We start from the raw sequence: 18,038 nt of genomic DNA on the forward strand, positions 1-18,038 counted from the left end.
ATGCTGTTATCGTGAGAGTGGGCTTGTGGGGCTGGCATTTTTGGCACAGTTGTTTAAGCTTGCAACACCAGGGGTCCCATATTTGAGCACAAATTTGAGTCCTGGATGTTCCACTTCCGATATCCGCTAATGTACCTGGGAAGGCAATGGTAGCCCCGGTATCTGGAACCCTGCCACTCACATGGGAGGTCAGGATGGAGAACCTGGATCCTGGCTTTGGCCAGGCCCAGCCCTGGCTATAACAGCTGTTCAAGGAGTGAATCAGTGGATGGAATAGCTTACTCTCTCTCCCTCTCTGCAAAGGAGTGGGTGTGTTACAAACCCACATTTGGCCCCCTCTTGCGGACTCTTCCACACACACTCTGTGCTTCCGACACAGCATGAGGCCCATCAAACTGAAAATCTACAAAAAGTGGGTGAGAACAATTACAGAGAGTTTTCTCTCTATAAAAGTGGCATGCTGAACTCAAACAAGGCTTAGAAAAGAAAATCACTAAATGCTCTGGCTGCTTCCTCTCAGGGCTTGGTCCAGCTCACTGAGGAGTTAGTGAAAAAGCTGGGTTTAACTACAGCAGAGTCACCAGTTTCCTTCCTCTGTATGGCCTACTCCTTCACTGGCTTACAAACTCCGTGCTTCAGTGTCAACCACCCAGAGTGGGCCTCGTCATCAGCCTTTTAGAAACAATGGTCATTTTTATGATGCCCATCTGGGTGCCAGGTCTCCCCTGCCTGGCAGAGCACTGCTTCTGATGAGGGACTCCCTGGTACCCCAATCATCATGACACATGTCTCATGTGCGCATGTTGGGAACACAGGGCCCCTAAGCTCTCAACAGATCAAGTCACCAGGTCTTACTCGGGAAAAACAGGACTTAAAACATGATTTGAAAACCCAACGCCAGCATCATACTGAATGGAGAAAAACTGGAACCCTTCCCACTGAGATCTGGAACAAGACAGGGATGTCCACTTTCTCCACTACTATTCAACATAGTCCTAGAGGTACTCGCTGAGGCCGTAAGACAACAGAAAGAAATCAGAGGAATCCAAATGGGACACGAAGAAGTCAAGCTTTCACTATACGCAGATGACATGATTCTTTATGTAGAAGAGCCAAGAGACTCAATACAGAGACTGCTAGAACTTATACGAGAGTTTGGTAGAGTGTCAGGGTACAAAATTAATGAACAAAAATCAACAGCCATAGTGTATGCAAACAGTCCCAAGATGGAAAAAGATTTAACCAGCAAGATACCATTCAAAATAACAGAGAAAAGTATGAAATATCTGGGAATAAATCTAACCAAAAATGTAGGAGACCTATTTGAAGAAAACTACAAACTACTTAAAAAAGAAATTGAACAAGACCTCAAAAGATGGAGTAACATCTCATGCTCCTGGATAGGTAAAATCAATATCATTAAAATGTCTATACTGCCAAAAGCAATATATACATTCAACGCAATCCCAATCAAATTGCCCAAAACATTCTTCATGGAACTGGAAACAATGATTCAAAGGTTCATCTGGAAACACAAAAAACCACGAATAGCGAGAACCATCCTGAAGAACAGGAAGTTAGCAGGGGGAATCACAGTTCCAGACCTCTGGACATACTATAGGGCAGTGGTTATCAAAACAGCCTGGTACTGGCACAAAGATAGAGAGGAAGATCAATGGAGCAGAATAGAAACACCAGAAGGGAACCCACACAGATACAGCCAAATAATCTTTGACAAAAAGACAAACGACAACCCAGGCAAATGGGAAGGTCTGTTCAATAAATGCTGTTGGGACAGCTGGTTAATAGCCTGCAGAAACAAAAAGATAGACCCACATCTCTCACCATACACTAAGATCAAATCTAAATGGATAACAGATCTAAACCTACATCCAGAAACCTTCAAACTTTTGGAAGAAAATGTTGGAAATACTCTGCAAGATCTAGGGGTAGGTCCCGACTTCCTAAAAAGGACACCAAAGGCAATAGCAATCAAGACCAGAATAAACAAATGGGATCTCATCAAACTTAGAAGCTTTTGTACAGCAAGGGAAACAATCAACAAAGTAAAAAAGCAACCCACAGAATGGGAGAAGATCTTTGAGTACTACGTAGTTGATAGAGGGCTAATCTCCAGAATATACAAAGAGCTACAAAACAACCAAAATGCCAAAACAAACAAGCCACTCAAGAAATGGGCACGGGAAATGGGCAAACACTTCACAAAGGAACAAACCCAAATGGCAAATAAACATATGAAAAAATGCTCAAGTTCCCTGCAATAAGGGAAATCCAAATTAAAACATCAATGAGGTACCACCTGACGCCAGTAAGACTGGCCCAGATGAATAAAAGCACCAGCAACACTTGTTGGCGAGGCTGCGGGGAAAAGGGAACCCTACTCCACTGCTGGTGGGGCTGCAGGTTGGTACAGCCTCTATGAAAATCAGCATGGAGAACATTTAAACAACTCAAAATCAACATACCATATGATCCAGCAATCAATCTAGGAATATATCCAGAACACTTGTTTTATGAGAAACCAACATGCACTCCTATGTTCATAGCAGTACAATCAGTAATTGCAAAAACATGGAAGCAGCCAAAATGCCCATCAACAGAGGATTGGATAAGAAAGCTATGGTTCATCTACTCCATGGAATACTACTCAGCTATTAAAAAAAAAACAAAATGCAGTTCTTTGTGGCCAAATGGGCCAAACCGGAAACCATAATGCTAAGGGAAATAAGCCACTCCCAAAAGGTTAAATACCACATGTTTGCCTTAATTTAAGATGATATGATGTTATGTATAACATGTTATGTTATGTATGTTATATGTTGTGTATAAACTAAAATTGAAACGTCAATGAGGTGGTCACAGAATGTGGTTAAGAACTCTCATTCATTTTTAGCATATTGGTTATTCATTACTATGTCAATCAATTCCATAACGATGTAAATTTTTGCTGATGGTATGTTGGAGCTTTTAATTGATCGGGATGATACTCTGCTGGCTCTGTCTTCAAACCAGAGGTGGTCTGCCTAAGAAGCCGTTGAACTTGACTGGACAATAAGATGCTGGACTCTATGTTTGGTATATGCTTGCAATGAGGGAATCTCAACTGAACTTGAACTGTGGTTATGCAACAAGGTGGAGGAATCCACCATGGTGGGAGGGTTTGAGAAGGGGAGGAGAGAATCCCAGTACCTATGAAACTACGTCACATAATACAATGTAATTAATAAAAAAAAAAAAAACATGATTTGGGGAATAGGTGTTTAACTAAGTTGCTAGGGCACCTTTAAGGAGATCCTCATCCTTCATGGAAGTGACTGAATTCAAGCCCTGGCTATGCTTTTGATCCCAGCTTCCCGACTGCTCCTCCAGGACACAGCCGGTAACAGAACTGAATACCTGCCATCCACCCACCTGGAGAACTGAGTACTGCCATCCACCTGGAGAACTAAGTACCGCCATCCACCCACCTGGAGAACTGAGTACTGCCATCCACCTGGAGAACTCAGTACCGCCATCCACCCACCTGGAGAACTGAGTACCGCCATCCACCTGGAGAACTGAGTACTGCCATCCACCTGGAGAACTGAGTACTGCCATCCACCCACCTGGAGAACTGAGTACCGCCATCCACCCACCTGGAGAACTGAGTACTGCCATCCACCTGGAGAACTGAGTACTGCCATCCACCTGGAGAACTGAGTACCGCCACCCACCCACCTGGAGAACTGAGTACCGCCATCCACCCACCTGGAGAACTGAGTACCGCCATCCACCCACCTGGAGAACTGAGTACCGCCATCCACCCACCTGGAGAACTGAGTACCGCCATCCACCCACCTGGAGAACTGAGTACCGCCATCCACCCACCTGGAGAACTGAGTACCGCCATCCACCCACCTGGAGAACTGAGTACCGCCATCCACCCACCTGGAGAACTCAGCGCCGCCATCCACCCACCTGGAGAACTAATTTTTAAAAGATTTGTTTATTTTTATTGGAAAAGTAGATGTACAGAGAGGAGACACAGAGAGAAAGATCTTCTGTCTACTGGTTCACTTCCCAAGTAGCCACAACCACTGGAGCTGTGCCAATCTGAAGCCAGGAGCCTGGAGCTTTTTCTGGGTCTCCCATATGGGTACAGGGGTCCAAGGCTTTGGGCCGTCCTCCGCTGCTTTCCCAGGCCACAAGCAGGGAGCTGGATGGGAAGTGGAGCAGCTGGGACATGAATCAGTGCCCACGTGGGACCCTGGCATGTGCAGGGCAAGAATTTAGCCACTGAGCCATTGCACCAGGACTTATGATTTTATTTTTACCCCAAGGCAAAATAAAACACCAGTTTGGCAAAATGATACTATTTAAATGCCATTCACTGATGTTGCAAGGTTTTTTTTAAAGTCCTAATGATACTGTCATCTAAGAAAATATTCGTAGCCAAGTATTTTTTAAATCTGTGGAGGTGGTGTGTGAATTCAAGAAGCTCCTTCTAAAGGATTCATAAGTAACACAATGTATTCATTTTATTCTAAAACAGGACTTGCAACTGGTACCCAAGGTAGAACAAAATCAACATATAACTACCTCCCCACCTTCTAAACTAACACAGGAAACATCATTGGGCATTTCAGGGTACTGATAAGCCCACCTGCATGAGGCTGGGATTTAACTATTTCATTATAGCGTATTTCTCCAAAACCGTGGGAGCCACTACTGCCAGTTACCACAGGGCAAAGATCTTTCGTGCTATGATTCAATCCCCAAGCAACCACAATGGCCAGAGCTGAGCTGATCCAAAGCCAGGAGCCCAGAACCTCCTCTGGGTCTCCAGCATGGGTGCAGGGTTCCAAGGTTCTGGGTCGACTGCTTTCCCAGGCCTCAAGCAGGGAGTTGGATGGGAAGCAGGGCCACAGGGACTACAAGCGGTGGCCCTATGAAATCCCTGCGTGTGCAAGGCAAGGACTTCAGCCAGGCCCGAAAAGTCATAAATCACTTATGAGAGAGAAGAGGCTGCTGTCACAGTATAGTGCATCAAGCCATTGGCAGCATCTTGTTTAGGTGCCAGTGTGAGTCCCAGCTGCTCAACCTCTAACACAACTCCCTGCTATTGCACCTAGAAAGGTGGCAGGAAATGGTCTAGGTGTTTGCGCCCCACATCTGGGTCTGAAACTCCTGGCTCTTGTGGGCAGGTGAAGATCTCTCTTACTGTGCTCTCCTTTCTCTCTGTAACTCAGCCTTTCAAATGAATAAATTTTTTTTTTCTGAAAATGGAGAGGGGAAAAAACTCATGGTTAGTTAGAGTTGTTTTCTCTTTTTCAAACACTCATGTTTGATATTTTCCTTATAGTATTTTCTCAAAGAGACTTACTGCAGTGATAAACATGGAACCAGATGGATACTGGAGAGGAAGTTTCAGAAACAAATTCAAATAAAGAAGGCACGGGAAGTCATGCTTTGGGCAGGGGCTGGAGGTTGGACTGGACGCAGCCAACATGCTTCCTTTGGTCTCCCTGGAGAGAGTGTCTCTGCATCACTAACCCAAAACTGTCCCTGTTTGGGGGCTTAAGGACTCATTAACAATGGGCGCATGTGGCCACTCCAGCTCTCCCTGTTAAGTAATACAGGTCTAGGAGTCCTTCTGTTCTTTGAATATATCATCTATAATAACCAGCCTAAGCCACTCACTGCCACGTAGTTCTGATCTCTGGCCTCCTTCCACATGTGTGGCTACTTCCTGGTATTGGTAGAGTACACCTGAGTGGAGTCACTTCAGTACAATTCAGCTGAGGTTAGAAGGCTCCACCCAGGCAGAAAAATCACCTGCTGGATTTCCTGGGCTAACCATAAAAAGAAGGCTCTGGCTGACAGTATTGTCTTCTCACTGAAAGCCCAAGTGTCTCTCTGTCTCAGAATTCAGATTACGAAGCAGAGAAGTGCTATTTGAAATGAATTCAGACATCCAGAAGTTCAGCTATCGCTTCTAAGAGCTAATCACCCAGTGACATATTTGCTTTCCCGAATAAACATTGGCTTTTTGACATCTGGCATCGGATCTTTCACACAGATGGCTACGGCTCAGTGCTCGATAGAATGGAGTTCCAGAACGAGTCATGTGGCCACACCTTGGTGTACCCAGAAGCAGGACACCAGGAAAGACACACCAATCTCAGATAGCAATTCCAGCAGTGCCAGGAGGGGAGAAATGGTTTCCCAAGCTAAGACTGTCAGGGAAAAGTCGACAAGTTTCCTTAGGCTAAATACAGATTTGGGTTGGTTATGCTGGGAGAGTTATTTTGCGCCAAGTGTATTAAAGGACAGCATACAGAGCTTTAACTATGCTAAAGGACTGGATTGACAACCAAAACATTCATAGATTCTTATTTTCCATACCTTCTTAATGTTTAGTTTACTTTCAGATCCTATATAGCCTTTCACTTTAGGGACTGAAATTCTCTAAAATTTCCTAGGAAGATTTGCAACGTACATCCCGGAAAGGGAAGCTGGATGCGTCAGATGTCCTAGTGATCCTCTTCCCAAAAGACACCACTGTGAACAGACAGACACCAAGCTAAGCAAGCCAGGTGAACCAGAGTCCAGTTTTTGTGTGATAATAAGAGATGTACTGAGAGAAGGCACCAGAGTTCTCCACGTCATCGCTTGCCCAGTTCCAAGAAGCAAAGCATGGGGAAACATGATCCTGTTTGGGGAAGGAAAGGGATTTAGATCCAGTTCTTGAAACCCAATACCAGGTGAGAGTCAGACTGGGCAGATGGCCAGTATATAAGGACTGAGCCTTTGTGCCATCTTCAGCCTGACGGCCACGTGATGGGCTCCACCACCCCCGGCACGGTGCAGCAGGATGTCAGCAGCAGGGCAGTCGGCCAGAAAAGGGATTTGGGACTCAGCCGACCTTCCCTGGTGAGATGCAGCACCTGATAAAGCCCAAAAGCCTTTTCCCCAGATCAGTGCTTGCAGGTGGAGCCCCCATACTTGCCCCTCCATCAGTACTTGCAGGTAGAGCCCCCACAATTGTCATTCTATCCATCAGTGCTTGCAGATGGAGCCCCCCACTTGCCCCACACTCCACCCTCCAGCCCGCTCCCCTCTTGGGAAGACAGGAAGGAACCATAGGACTGGGTCTTATGACTCAAGGTCAGCATGGTAAAATCCAGGGGCTTGGCACATCCTGCTGGTCCCCATCCCTACATCAGGCCAATGGACAGAGCCTCAGGACCGGCCCCAGTGCCAAGTGAGCTTCCATGTCCTCAGACTTACCCCTCTGGTGCTGGCTGCAGCTATAGTGCGATTCTGTGTCATGAAGGAGCCACAGCAATGTGGGCTTTGGTCTTGTGCTGTGCCATGCTGGTATTGGCAGGCTGGGGCTATGACTGGGCTCTAGCATGCTGGTGTTGGTGGCCACGGGAGTAGGAATTTAGGTCTTTTCCAGCTCCAGTAGGAGGCTTGCTGAGCTTCTCTGGACCTGCCTAGACTGAACGTAAAGGGTAAATAAAGACATCCATGCAAATGGATGCCGAGGAGGCAGGAGTACTATCAGATCAGAGAAAACAGATTTTCAAATCAACTCAGTAAAAAGAGGCAAGGAGTTCTTTATACAGTGATAAGGAAATAATTCACAATGAGGAAATAGAATGTAAATATATAATCATCAGGCCCGGCGGCGTGGCCTAGCGGCTAAAGTCCTCACCCTTGAAAGCCCTGGGATCGCATATGGGCGCTGGTTCTAATCCCGGCAGCTCCACTTCCCATCCAGCTCCCTGCTTGTGGCCTGGGAAAGCAGTTGAGGACGGCCCAATGCATTGGGACACTGCACCTGCGTGGGAGACCTGGAAGAGGTTCCAGGTTCCCGGTTTCGGATCGGCGCGCATCGGCCCGTTGCGGCTCAGTTGGGGAGTGAAACATCGGATGGAAGATCTTCCTCTCTGTCTCTCCTCCTCTGTGTATATCTGGCTGTAATAAAATGAATAAATCTTAAAAAAAATAAAAATAAAAAAATAAATATATAATCATCCCATATCAGAGTACTCAAATAAATAAAACGCTGAGAAAGAGTGGGTACAATACAGCTCTATGGTGGACTTCATGGCATACTTCCAGCAGTGAACAGAAGGTTCAGGCAGAAAGCAGCAGCGCTTAACTGAGCCTGACAGACACCCTCAGAACATTCTGTCCAGTAGCTACCGAATGTAACAGGAGTATTTGGAACATTTTCTAGGACAGACCATACGGCAGGTCACAGAAAAAGCTTGAACAAGTTTCTAAAAATAGGAATCACATTGAATATCCTTTTTGCTGACCACAATCCACAAACAATGCAAGCAATAACAAGGAAATCCTTGGAAACTATATAAATACATGTAAATTCAATAACTTATTCTAAGGGCAGGTGTTGTGGTAATGCCATCACCTGTAACACCAGCATTGCACATGGATGCCTGCTCAAGTGCAGGATGCCCCACTGTTGAATAGCTCCCTGCTGGTTGATACACATGGGAAAGGCAGGGGAAGATGGTGTGAGTGCTTGCCCCCACTTTGTGTGTGCAAGACCCAGAAGAAATCCCTGGCTCCTCACTTTGGCTCGGCCCAGCCTCAGCTGTGATGGCTATCTGGGGAGTGAACCAGCCGACAAAAAATTCTGTCTTTCCATCTCTCTCTGTAATTCTTTCAAATAAATGAAATAAATCTTTTTGGAAAAAATTGGCTCCTACATAACCAATGGATCAAGGAAGAAGTTCAAAGTTTTCTTGAAATTAATGAAATTGAAAACAACATAGCAAAACCTATTTTGGGACACTGAGACAATAGTGTTAAGAGGACATGCGCAGTGAGGAAATGTAGGGTCCTGCGGCATCTTATTACTGAGTCAAATTCTTACCTCGTGTTGTATGCTTTAAATCATCTTTAAATTATTTATAACAGCCAATCCAATGAAAATACACGTAAATAGTTGTTACACTGCATTGTTTAGGGAATAAGGACAAGGGAAAGCATCTGGCTATGTGTTCAGTATAGATGGAATCTATTTTTTTTTCCCAAACACTTTTCACCTACAGTTGGGGAGTGAGCAGACACAGAACCCCCCCACCCCAGATGTGGAGGGACAACAGCAGCTTCCTCACAAATGGGGCCAAGGATTTAACCTTGTGACTGGGCTGTAGCATGCTCTCAGTGTGTGTCTGCCCAGGGGCCTTGGGTTAGGCAGATAGTAATCATTTACAGGGAGAAGCCAACCACATCCTCCTGTGGGATGGGAAGAGCTAGCCACAGCAGTGAGAGACGGACTATGTAGCTCTGAGTCTTGCTTTCCTGGTGGAAGCCCAGTCATGATCACGAATGCTGAGGCTTGGGCCTGGCATGATGGTGCAGTGGGTAAGGTCCTCGCCTTGCATGCGCCGGGATCTCATATGGGCACCGGTTCTAATCCCGGCGCCCCACTTCCCATCCAGTTCCCTGCCTGTGGCCTGGGAAAGCAGTCAAGGATGGCCCAAGGCCTTGGGACCCTGCGCCCATGTGGGAGACCCGGAAGAGGCTCCTGGCTTCGGGCTGGCACAGCTCCAGCTGTTGCTGGAGAGTGAATCATCAGACGGAAGATCTTCCTCTCTGTCTCTCCTCCTCTCTGTATATCCGCCTTTCCAATAAAAATAAATAAATCTTAAAAAAAAAAAAGAATGCTGACATATTGTCCCATGTCCTGACTCCCAGCGACAATGGACACTCTGTGTTTGCTACTCCCACTGCTTGAACTCCTTCCCTCAGCAGGTGCTCATGTGTAATAAGCCACAAAGATGAATATAATAAAAGAATTCAATAAATAAAATGTAAGTGATAACAGGCTCGGTAAATTTAAGCCACCTTTTTTAAAGTTTCTTGTAAAAAGTAAGGATTCAGCTCTGGGATTGTAGGCAGCCATGCTCTCTTGCAGCAAGCAAGTGGAGTTATCCCACTAAAAAAACAGTTTGGGTATCGGATTTTGTTCTTCAATATGGGATATTTATCGAGTAGCTCTAAGACACAGCGTATGCCAGTCCTTTGTGAAGTGCTCATGTAAAGGAGAAAGCAGCTCACTCAAGAACGGTGGGGTAACCCTCTCAGATGGAAGAGCAGGGAAAACAAACCGCACCCGAAAATAGAATGCAAACAGATGGAACCCTCGGAAAACGAGGACTGAGCATCTAGGGAAGGCGGCCAACGTGGAATGCCTAGCCCGAGGGGGAATGCAGCGTGGGATGGCCATGGAGCCCACAGAAGCATCGCTGTGGCAGGTTCTTAGGGGAGAAAAGTCATCCCTAGTCAAGACTCAAGTAAACCACAACAATTCAATAGCAAGCATTTGGCTGCTGTTAGATGCCAGTTCAGATGATACTGTCCCAAATCAGAGGTCTGAGGTTTGATGACTGGTGACTCCAACTTCCTGCCTACGTATATAGCTGCAGAGAGAGGTAGGTGTGATTCTGCCATGCACATGCGAGGCTTGGGCTGAGTTAGCCCAACCCACCCCTGGTTATTTCTGCACTGGGAAGTGAATCCCAGCTGAGTACTCTCCTTTATTCCACCCCCACTTAAATCAGGAAACGTGTAAATTCACACTGTGCCTCTCTTCAGGCTGCTGGGGAGTGGACCTCCGGGATAATATCATTACCTCTGCACCCTCACGCCATAAAGAAGCCGCCTCACTGAGGTTGAAGGGCAGGAGCTGGGCTCGGAGAACCACAGTTTTATTTCTACAGTCTGGCACACTATGTTAACAAAGCAATTATTTTAATAGTAAAATAATTTGAAATGTGCCACACGTTTAAAGTACCTGTTGAGGATATCATTGCAGTGGTTGTTCTGCAAATATTTACCAAGCAATAGTATGTATGTATGAGTGGTATGTACCTCCCATATGTTTATTTACTTAGAGACAAACGAGAGTCATTGCTCACAAGTGGAGGAGGAAGAGAAAGAATAGACACACAATTCTAACAGGCTCTGCTGAGTGATGAGTGTGTGAACACCCAAAATGAGGGTCACACGACCTGGCCACAGGCTCAGGAGAAACTGCTAGAGAAGGGTCCTTTAAGTTCTGAAAGAAGAATATGTGTTACCTGGGAGAAGGAAAAGGAGATAACGAAGGCAGATATTTAAGGCAGACATTCGGAAAAGAGCCAGAGAAATAAACACACCCAACGCTGTATACGTATAGAAGTATGTGGCAGAGAGAATAACACCCTGTTGGGTACTTTTGTGAAACATACTGTGCGTAGTGACACGGTAAACACACAAGATGAAAGAGTAAGGCCCAGCGTGGTAGCTTATCAACCTCATCCCCTGTAGCTCAAAATCCCATATGGGTGCTTCTCAAACTTCTGAAACTGATTCGAGGAGAAACGGAAACTACAGAAATTGCCTAGCAGCCTTATGAGCATAACCCCAGGCCTCCACATGGCACTGTTGTACTCGACTGAACACCGGTGGGAGAAATACTCACACTCTTCAATAAACTCTCCGAAAGTGGAAGGAGTGGAACGCTGCATGCAGTGAAGCCAGTGAGGCTGACATCGGCGGCGTCACACAGGGGACCACCAGGCTGACGGATCCAAGCACGCTATCTCACATAAACAGAAGCAAAACACATTCCTAACAAAACAGTATGGCAAAGCCTGCAAATGAAAAAGCAAATGGCTGAGTGAGTGTCCTCCTTAAGAGGCAGGATCCATGCAGCTCAGTAAAATAAAAACTCAGAGCAAATAGAGTTAAAAAGACTTCCTCATTTGCATAAAGGGCATCAGTGAAAAGCCTGTAGCAAGTGTGATACTGACAGGATCAGGCAATTTCTCCCAAAGAATAACTAAGCAAAAAGGAGCAATTTCATCATTCTTTTCAATATTGCACAGCAGGGCCTAACTGTTAGATGAAGACAAAAAATAGAAAAATAGAAATAAAGAACATACAAAAACAAACAAAAAAAGAAACTGAAACTATGTTAATTTGCACATGATGTTATCATGGTCATTAAAAAAATCTTAGCACATCAGAATATTTTTACTAGAATAAATTTAACAGGGACATTGGCCACATCATAAATACACAAAATGTAAGTTCTTTTCTTGAACACTAGCAACAAATAGTTAATACATTTTTAAGCAATGCCATTTAAAATAGAAAAACCGCTTGCAGCAGGTACGAACAATTGAGCACACTGGCTTCCTTGGCGGAGGCAGGCTTGGCCGGCCTCTGGGACACCCTCCATCCTGGAGGTCGGGTTTTCTGGCCCACAGGGGTGCCTGTAGCCAGGTAGCTTCAGGCACCAAAGGTGGGAGTGGTGTGACGCCCCTTGGGCCACCCAGAGGCATACCCTCAGGGTTATAGTATCCTGATTTACAGGGGATGATGGGATCACAACGGTGGAAGTGGGGGATGACCTGTGGTTTTTCATGCCCAGGTTAGTAATTACAGCTGAGGGACTTCCTGGATAAGTCCACAGCATGTGTATGTATGTAGGGGGCCCAAACCAAAGTGGTTTGGAGGGGAGAACAGAAGTGAAAGAAATTGGTCTGTTAGCAGAATCTGTGGGGACAATATGGGCTCACCCCTGTGGAACTGCAATCTCTGCCGGCTCCTCCTAGAACTGAGGATGGGGTCAGGCATTGCTGGGGAGCCAACGGGACACCCCAGATGGGTTGGGGTTCAAACTGGTGAGAACAAGAGTAGGATTGAGTGCATGGGTGTGCACTGGGGTGGTGGAACAACAGATTGGGCTTAACTCCAGCCCCCACTAGTACTCGTGAGAGCCAATATGGGTGTAGAACAGGCTAGACTAGGTCTTGACTCCTGCTGAACTATGTGAAAGCTGTGTCTGGGTGCGGACCAAGTAGCGCTAGGCTACAACAACCAACAGCAAGAACCAGAATGGGTGTGGCCGGCTGAACAAGGCTACTGTTTTAGCCAGGTCAGAGGTGGACAAAGTCAACCTGGGTCAACAAGCCATTGGTGTGCGCGAGAACTGCCACTGGGAGGAGACTTGGTGGAGGAGCTTGGGAAACTCCTTCATTGGGACGCAGACCCTGCAGGAGAGTGCAAGAAGCAGGGCAAGAAGCAGCCCAGACCATGCCAGGTTACAGTACCCGCCAACATACATGTGAATGGACAGACTAGTCTGGGCCACCACATAACACCCACTGGCAGATCTGAGAGCCAGGGCAGGAGGCAGGAGAGCCAGATAAGACCGCAACACCAGCCAGTTCACATTAGGACCAGGACAGCAACCAGGCTGGGCTGAGATAGGCTGCAGCACCCACCAACAGGAGCTGGAACGGGGGCAGACTAGACTAGGCCAGGCAGTGCAATAAGCTCAGGTGAGGTGAGTCATGCCAGCCTGGGCCAAGCAGGGGTCCAGTACATGAATCCCAGGGACAGAGGATCTGACAGGCCTTAGGTAGATTGGCTCAGGTCATGCAGCCCACCTGTGTTTGGGGGAGAAGGAGTCCTGAGCCCCAGGGACAGGGTAACTGGTGGAATGTGGGTCACTTGGCCCAGATCCTGGGGCCTGCATTCTAGGTGGGTGTTGGTTCTATGAACCCCAGGCTGGGAAATCTGGTGGGGCTTGGGTCCACTGGTCTGGGTTCCAGGGCTCGCATAATAGGTGGTTGTCGGGTTCATGAGCCCTAGAGGTGGGGGATCCAGTGAAGCTTCTTGGACTCACCTGCAAGAACATGCCCTACTTAGTGAAAAAAGTGGCACAGTGGACACAAGCCCTGTTGTGAAAGGAGACTAAAGCAGCACATTTGGTGCTGTAGCAGAAGAGCAGAACTAACTGCACAACAACCCAAAACTGCTGGAGTCCAGCTCCAGTTCAGAACTCGAGAACGGTGCATGGATTAGACATTCAGAACTCGAGAAGGGTGCATGGATTAGACGTAGAAAAGAAGTGGACCCATACAATTTCCGGATCATAATGGACAATGAAAAAAAGCTGTCTGCCTTACACAGAAGCATTCACAAGCTCCGGCACAGACTTTTTACATCATGGTCAAGTGGGTGTTTGCAAGGATAATTCTGCCATTTGTTTCACCTTGAGGTAGGATACCAGCCATCCTAATCCTGTGGTCAGGAAGTTCTCAGTAGATGGCACATACCAATCAGTAACACATTGCTACTACAATCCTCATTCTACAGCTTAGTCTTGAATCAGTTAAGGGAAGAAATGCATCACAGAAGAAGGGACCTAAAGATCAAGGAAAGAGGGAAAGAATAGATTCCCACTACACCTGGGGACTTAACACCTTGATTAGCACATGGTCAAAGGGGGAGGAAAACCCTAAGTTTAGGTTCCTGCTACACCCTTGATTAACATATGCTCAATGGGGGCAGCCAAGACACCATGAATAGTAAAAGGCCCTTTTGCTAAGACCTTATCAGCAGCATCAACTTCCAAGCTCACATGGATAGTAAAGACCAACTCTGCAGAGGCAGACAATGCCTAAATAGATTACAGAAATCTCAGCGGGGTTGTCTGGTGTCTATGCAAAGGGAGGTGAAACCGCCTTCAGGTGAATGCAGAGACATCTGCTGGGCCTTGCCATGCAGCGGGAAATTCCTTGTGGCCTTGCCTGCAATGGAACAGTTCTCTTCACACCTTCATGTCTTCCACACCCACCACATGGACCCCAGCACCCAACAAATGATGACAGCAAATAATCTCAGTGAATGGAACAAATGGACATTGGGAGGATGACATCACCCTCGGATCAGTGAAAATGACTGCATTTCAGAACTATCCAAACTTGGACAGAACCCTAGGAATATGTACACATTGAGACTTTGGGTTGATAGGAGGTGGCGGTTCCTCATCCCTGGGTACTAGGATGTATGGAAAGTCATGAGCGGTATTCCCATTTGTTTTTCCCCTTACCCTAGGAACAACAAGAAGAAATAGCAAATTTGGAAGCAATGAATTCACCTGATTTTCCCTAAAACTTGATTCTTCCCACCCTGATCAACCATGTAATCATTATTTAAAACAATAATAATAATAAATTTTAAAAATTAAAAACCACAGGACAGGAAAAACATTTAATGAAATGCGTGTGTGACCTCTGATTCAAATCCACAAAACATTATTAAAATATTTTTAAATAAACAAATGAGAAAGCCTAAACAAGACATGTATCATGCTTATGAATGGCATTGTATCAATTCTCCATAAACTGATGTGTAGATTAATGTAAACCCAACCAATATTCCAAGTAGACTTTTTCTAATGAAACTAATGAATGATTTCAACATTTATATGAGAAAATATTAAATATGTATTTACTTATTTGAAAAGCAGAGTTACATAAAGAGAGGTACCTGCTGGCTCATTCCCCAAATGGTTACAAAGCATGAGCCTGGCAGCTGGCATTATTGGGGTTCGTGCAGACTGGGTGATAGCTCTCACTGGTGTACATAAGGCCGATTCATGGTGTGCAGGGTCGGGCTGGGCCACAGCATCCATTGGTTTGCATAACAGATGGAGCTGGAGGTAGTACATCTGGCCTAGCAATTGCAACTATCTGTGTGAGTAGGCTGATGTGGGTGGCCGAATGAGCAGGAACCCATATGGCAGGCGCATGCAGGAGTCAGTTCTGGGATGACTTCAGATGAAATTTCTTTGAGGGTCCCCCCAACTAAACTGCTGGACTCAGATCTCCAACCATGGGGAGAGTGGCAGGACCTGTGATCTGACAGTGGAGTGCATGTGTCAGGACTAGGCATCCTCGTTACTGAAGCAGATGCAGTGGACGGCATACCCAGATGCACATGGAGGATATGGCAGTCCATTGGGGCCTGCAGAGGACATCTGGTACCACAGCAGAGGAAGGAGGACAGAGCAACTTGGTCAACTACCCCAGCCAAGTACTGACAGCAAATTTCTGGGCAAATGGAAACCCTAAGGTGGACTGATTGTGTCAGCCAGTGGCCCCTGGAAGGATTTCTTAACCTTAGATCTGTGAGACTGGCAGCATGTCAGAGATATCAAAGCCATTTGAACAGAACCCTCTGAACATGCCCCACATCGGGGACCATTCCCTATACCCCAGTACTGAGGCAGTTGGGAGGCTGGGTGTGGCTTCTCCCCTTTCCTCCTTCCCCCAGATATAGGAAAAACAAAAAGAAAATGTGGAAATAATGGTCTCACCCACTTTCCCCTAATCCTCTGCTCCTCTCCCCCATCAACTATATAAACATTATGAAAACAAAACAAAACCAAAGGATGGGTCTGGGCCAGGCTGAACCAGGAGCCAGGAACTCCAGCAGGGTCTCTCACATGAGTAGCAGGTACCCACACATTTGGGCCATCTTCTGTGGTTTTCACCAGGCGCAGCAGCAGGAAGTTGGATTATAAAGGATGCAGTTAGGACTGGACCTGGTACTCATGCAGGAGACTGGCATCACAAGTAGCAGTTTGATTCACTGTGACACAATATCAGCCCCTTACGGTAAAATTAAAAAGCCCAGAAGAGCCAAATGATTTTATAAAAGAAAAAGTTGACTGCCTGCTTTCATGACATATTATAAAACCATGCAACTTCCACAATTTTGTATTGCTGCAAAGCTAAATGGAAACCAATGGAGTAGAATAGAATCCACAAATAGGCCTACCCATGTGTTCAATTTTTTAAAGTCAGAAAGATATGTCAACGGGAGGAAAGAGCATTTTCAACAACGACACGTGAGTAACAGGACATTTATGTAAGAGAGAAATGACCTTAAATCCCAATTTTCTATTCACAAAAATTACTTTAGGATAGTTTCTTGGCCCAAAGATGAAGCCTAACAAGATATAGAAATTCTGGAAGCAAATAAAGGAGACAAATTTCATTGCTGGATAAACATTTTCTGATTGGTTTAAAAATTTTTTTAAATCACCATGAAAGAAAATTTGATGAATTGGACTTCAGCAAAATTTAAAATTTTAGTTTTCCAAAAGATATTGATTCTCATGATTATTTTCATGGTGTACACAGGCCAGCACTCAGCAAGTATTGCAGTTTATTATTGTTAGCTTTAATGAAGAAGAAAACAAGAATTTGAACTAAAGGTGCCATGGAAACTCAGTAAAACTTTTAAAAGCAACAGACTAAAAATATAAAGCAAGCTACAAACCAAGGGAAATATTTGAAATGAACGAATCTGATTTGTTACTAGTTGATAACGAAACAAACAATACATGACTTGAAAACCATAAGGGCACACATATCCCCAAAAAGATGTGTAAGTGACAAAAATGACACAGAAAGATGTGTGGTATCATTAGTCATCAGAGAAATGCAAATTCAAACCACAGAGATACCACTACCGCCCTGAGAAAGCTAAATGTAGACCAGCAGGGCTCCTAAGTGGAATCTGGAAGTCAGGTCCAAGGAACAGAGAGACTCGGAGAAGTGCAGAGAACTGGGCGAAGCGCACAGGCTTGCAGCTTTGAGGTGCAAACGCTTTACGCTCTAATGTACACGTTAAGCGAAATGGGTAGGTAGTACTACATAACCACTTGGGACACCTGTGTCTTGTGTCAGGGTGACCGCTGGAGAGGCCCAGCTCTTCTGCCTCCTACTCAGTTTCTTGCTAACGCACATGGTGGGAGGCAGCACCACGGGGGTTCAAGAGTTCCTGCCACCCACGTGAGTCCCTGCCACCCACGTGGGTCCCTGCCACCCATGTGAGTTCATGCCACCCATGTGGCGTGCTGGGCTCCTGGCGTTGGCCTGTCAAGCCTCGACTGCTGCACGCATTTGGAGAGTGAACAGTGAATAGGAGATCTCTCTCCCTCTGTCCCTGTGTGCGCTGCTATCTGCTTTTCCGCATATAAATGGAAAATACTTTAAAAGACAGTAAAGTATTTCGCATCTGAAATTTGTTGAGCTGTTGTGGCACGGCCAGTTAAACCACCACTTAGGACGCATGCACCTGTACCAGTCTGTATCAGTTTGAGTCCTGGCTACTCTGCCTAGGACCCGATACACTTGCAAAAGCTGAAGGGC

At 45.9% G+C, this 18,038-nt stretch overlaps 1 long non-coding RNA gene across 2 annotated transcripts in view; it reads right to left on the bottom strand.

The window, feature by feature from the left end:
- Nucleotides 1-7,291: 7,291 nt before the first annotated feature.
- LOC131481135 (uncharacterized) overlaps nt 7,292-18,038 on the bottom strand; it is a 50,198-nt gene continuing 39,451 nt past the window's right edge. For both annotated transcript variants that reach the window (XR_009246062.1, XR_009246061.1), the window contains one exon: nt 7,292-7,504. This is a non-coding gene — a long non-coding RNA (uncharacterized LOC131481135). The remainder of the gene's footprint in view (nt 7,505-18,038) is intronic.

Source organism: Ochotona princeps, chromosome 1, assembly GCF_030435755.1.
Source record: "Ochotona princeps isolate mOchPri1 chromosome 1, mOchPri1.hap1, whole genome shotgun sequence".
NCBI lineage: Eukaryota > Metazoa > Chordata > Mammalia > Lagomorpha > Ochotonidae > Ochotona > Ochotona princeps.